Source organism: Grammomys surdaster, unplaced genomic scaffold (assembly GCF_004785775.1).
Source record: "Grammomys surdaster isolate TR1022 unplaced genomic scaffold, NIH_TR_1.0 1164, whole genome shotgun sequence".
NCBI lineage: Eukaryota > Metazoa > Chordata > Mammalia > Rodentia > Muridae > Grammomys > Grammomys surdaster.
This window is the reverse complement of record NW_021605583.1, coordinates 6,054,350-6,059,398: the sequence shown is the minus strand read 5'-3', so window position 1 is coordinate 6,059,398 and position 5,049 is coordinate 6,054,350.

Here is a 5,049-nt window from a genome sequence, read left to right as displayed (position 1 = left end):
GTGTGTGTGTGTGTGTGTGTGTGTGTGTGTGTGTGTGTGTGTGTGTGTTTCTCTTTCTACTTTTAGAGACTCTGTACCACAAGCTGGCCTTGAATTCGTGACAATCCTCCTGCACGGGCCTCTGAAGATGCTGGGATTACAGATGTGAGCCACACACCTGGCTCTACACCAAGCTCTTCCTCCAGTTTCTAATCTTCTCTGGGGGAGGAGGATAATTGGCATCTTTGCATCACACTACCTCAAGTATAAAATTGTAACGTGTTGGGCCGGCCTTCTGTAATCATTATTTATGGGTCATAGCCCTAGGGCTTGGGACCTTGCTAATGGCCTGGCCAATTAGAATATTCTAACTCCTTTACCAAAGACTCATTCAGGAATACAAGCAAGGAATAGACTCCAGATGACCTGTGAGAATCTGTCCTGGGAGTTTTGCCAGATCAAGAAAACAGCTCTGTCTACATAGAGTTCCTTTATTGCAGAAATATTTTAATACAATCCCCTGAATACATTCAAAGTAGCAATAAAATAATATACATATCTTTATTCACTATCCTCATATAATTGATTATTTTTTTTCTTTTTGAGACAGGGTCTCTCTATGTAGCCCTGGCTGCCCTGGAACTAGCTATATAGACCATGCTGGCCTAGAACTTGCAGAGATACACCTGCCTCTGTCTCCCAAGTGCTGGGATAAGAGTATTTCTTTCTTAGAGATGAGTACAGCTATGCTCATTGATATTTGTCCTATAGAAAAGTGACATGTAAGTAAATCTGTGGCAGTGGTGGCCTCACTCCTTCTGGCTAACAGTCCTCCTGCCTCAGCCTCTTCTGAGAGAGAGGGAGATGTGAACCACCTGGTCGGGCTGCTTGTTGCTATTTGCTTTCTAAAATTTTTATTGAGGTAAAAACAAGGTAGCTCGGCAGGTAAAAGCGGTTGCCACCAAGATGAACGAACAGCCTAGGTTCAACTCCCCAGACCCAAATGGTGGGGAAGGAGCCAACTCCACAAAGATGTCCTTTGGCTTCTCCATGGATGATGGATTGTCTACTTGTACACAGATGAACACATGCCCGCATGCACTCGCGCGCGCACACACACACACACACACACCAAATGTATTTAATGGCTTAGCAGCTAAAGCGCTTGCTGTCAAGCTTGGATACCTGAGTGAGGTCACACACACACACACAAATAAAATATAATTTTAAAACCCACTTTTATTCATTTTGTTCTTCGATAATTTCTTACATATATGTCTGTCTTAGAGTTTCTGTTTCTATGATGAAACACTATGACAAAAAAGCAAGGTGGGGGAATAAAGTGGTGTAGCTGACACTTCCACAGCACTGCTCATCGTCAAAGGAAGTCAGGACAGGAACTCAAGCAGGGCAGGGACCTGGAGGCAGGAGCCATGGATGGGGAGCTGCTTACTGGCTTGTTCCTATAGCTTGCTCAAGCCTACTTTCTTATAGAACCCAGGACAACTAACTCAGGGACGGTCCCACCCACAATGGGCTGGGCTCTCCCACCAATCACTAATTAAGAAAATGTAGGTTTGTCTACAGTCCAATCTTGTGGATGCATTTCTTTTACTATTATTGTTGTTGTTGTTGTCATTATTAATTAATTAATTAATTAATTAATTTTATATATGTGACGAGTACACTGTCACTGTCTTCAGACACACCAGAAGAAGGCATCAGATCCCATTACAGATGGTTGCGAGCCACCACGTGGGAATTGAACTCCGGACCTCAGCAGTCAGTGGTCTTAACCACTGAGCCATCTCTCCAGCCCATGGATGCATTTCTTACTTGAGGGTCCCTCCTATTGGATAACCTTTGCTTGTGTCAAGTTGACGGTAAAACTACCCAGCACAATATGTAAATTGTATTTTGATTACGGTGGCTCCCCAGGCTCCTTCCCACCCCTCTTACCCCTCCCCCAAACAAGTTCCCTTCTCACATGACCTCTTTTTTTATTGTAGGTGATGTCATTTTGTTTGTTTTGAGGCCCTGAAATGTTTTCAGATGTATTTATTTTATATGATTGAGTGTTCTGCCCATATTTATATACGTGCAACATGGTGCCCATGGAGGCCAGAAAGGGTGTTGGATTTCCTGAGACTGAAGTTACGGGTGGTTACGGGTGGTTGTGCTGGGTCCTTCCAAAGAGCTACAAGCGCTCTAAACAGCTGAGCCACCTCCCCAGCCCTGAGACTCCTGGATTATCCAGGATGCTCTGTGCGGCAGAGGATTCAGAACTACTAACTGGAGCTTGGTGAACTCCTCCCGGGGTACGCAGATACGGACTGTCTGTCCCTTCTGCAGACTCCATCAGTAGCTACTTGCTCAGCCAGGAGGCTTAGGGCCCTTTAAGCCCTCTCCCAATCTATGATCGACTGTCAACAGGCCCAGGCTTGTGTAGATTCACGGGAGGCAGCCACAGCTGCGGTAAGGTCATGACTGCATAGGCCACACCTGCCCAGAAGACATCATCTCGCGGCCCTTCTCCTATCCTCTGGGTCTCTCTTGCCACTACCACCCCTTGTCCATTGTCCCCTGAGCCTGAGATGGGAGGGTATAAGAGTCCTGTTTCCTCCTGATCACTCAGCTGCCACTTACTCTGGACAAACTAACTCAGGCGCGTATGCGTGCTGCAGTTGTGTTTCAGCCAATGAGACAGACACTGGGCTTCAGCCAATCACCGCCAGCCTACTGATGAGGCCATGGCCGTATAAGACAAATGCCTCTACTAGCCTGCTCATATTAGGCAAACAATAGAGGCAGCCAATCAGGTTGTTCCTCTGCATTTCCTTTCGTCTGTACGTGTACGCTCTGCCGTGGACGGGAGGGACAGCTTTGGGAAGCAACTTGGTTGGGAATACTCCTCCATTCTCAGACCTTTTCCCTTCCCGAATAAACTTCATTAAATCGAACTCATTTTTGAATTTTCTTAAACAGCTTAATAATCACAGTTATGATGTAATTATTCTTGCAGAGGTGGTATGTGTGTGTGTGCATGCGTGTGTGTGTGTATGTATGTGTGTGTATGTGTGTGTGGACATGTGTATATGTGTGTGCGTGTGTTTGCATGTGTGTGCATGTGTTTGCGTGTGTGTGCGCGTGTGTATGTATGCATGCATGTGTGTGTGTGCGTGTGTGTAAAAGAAACAAGTTCCCATATTTTCTAAGAGAGGAAGTGGGTGATTTCTGAAAAAGCAAAATCAGGGTAGGAAATATAGCCCAGTGGTAAAGGAAACACTTGTCCAATTTCAACACCCAGCACCACATACAAAACAACCAAACAAAACTCCAGAAAAAAAAAATAAGAAAACCAGTAGGCGGGGATGTAATTGTATTATTTAACTGTGTACTGGAAGCCCCAGCACTATGTACCTTCCTGCCTGTGGGCGGACTAAAGCAGAGGAGTTAGAGACCCGCTCTGACAAGTAAGCCCTTTCCTATACGTAGATATGCATGGCAATTGCTTTGCCCACTAAGCAATCAGCCCAGCCCTTAAACAGTTTTGTTTTGTGCTAGAGGCTCTATCTATGGGCCCTATTGGCTGGCCTGAAGCTCCCTATGCAGACAGACCAGGCTGCTTTCGATCAACCGGCCCATGATTCCTCTTTTGTTCCCTTCTGTCCATGGTGATGGCACTGAGTGACTACAGGCAGAAAACTCTGAATGCAGGAACCAAAGTGTGTCCCCCTGTACGTTATTTTTTTTCTGAGGCATCTGTCAGAGCATGAAAGGTCAAGTGATGCATTTAAGCTGTACTTGGCTGCCTATGGCGGCACAGTTGGGCCAAATTTTATCACTCAGCCGTGACGGCACACTTAAGGCAAGAGTGTCCATGCAGGAAAGTCTGACTGAGGTTGCCGAGCCACTGAGACCATAGTAGTGTGTCCTGAAGTGGGTCCGAATGCAGTGCGAGAACCTTCCTTTCCTGCTGAACTCTTTGCTCCCCAGAACTTAACAGTAGAGTATTTTTAGAACATTAGTCATTTTTAGTTATAGTATCAATTTTTATAACATTTTACTAGGATAAATTTCATGTCTTTCACGTTGGAAACTTGTGTAGGGTTTCCTTAACTTTCACCATCTTGACTGTTTGGAGGAATTTTGTTTGCTTGTTTTTACTGCTTTGTACAACATGCCTGAGTTCGTGGTTTCTAGTGATCAGACTCAAATTCCGTTTTGTAGGCGTGCGTGTGTGTGTGTTCGTGTGTGCATGTGTGTATGTGTGTGTATATGTGTGTGCGTGTGTTTGCATGTGTGTTCGTATGTGTGTATGTGTGTGTGTGTGTTTGTGTGTGTGTAAAAGAAACAACTCAGAAGTGTTACTGTGCTCTTGCTGCTCTTGCTCTTGCCTCAGGTCTCACCATTTTCACCCAAGGTCCGAAACTCGACCTCCATTTTTTTTTTTTTTTTCCCTGGCGATACCAACAATCCAAGAGCTACTTGGAGCTGTGATGGGGTCTGGAGCTCTATGTAAATGTGGCAGCTCTGAAGGAAAAGCTCTCTCCACTGCAAATGTTACAGCCCTGAAAGGAACTGTACCCTGCAAGTCAGGAGAGCCAAGGGATACCACCAAGTCATACCACATGACAAACTTCACACAAGAGATTTACTGGGCAAGACACAAAAGCCTGGTTGCCTCTGTAAAGAACTGAACAAGAGGCAGGCTTTATACAGAGTTTCTGGGTAGGGGGTGGGGCTGTGCTTTCCAGGGTAGCTGAGATTGGTGGGATTTTGCAGCCTGATCTTGGTGCCAGCTCAGGGATTGGTAGGTTTTCAAAACCCAGAAGCAAGCTTGGACTTTTTACCTACAGTCTAACTTCATAGTAATCTGGCTGCTTTCCCTCCCTCCCTCCCTCCCTCCCTCCTTCATTCCTTTTTCTTTCTTCCCATCTTCTCTTCTTCCTCCTCCTCCTCCTCTTCTTCCTCTCCTCCTCCTTCTTCTTCTTCTTCTTCTTCTTCTTCTTCTTCTTCTTCTTCTCTCTCTCTCTCTCTCTCTCTCTCTCTCTCTCTCTCTCTCTCTCT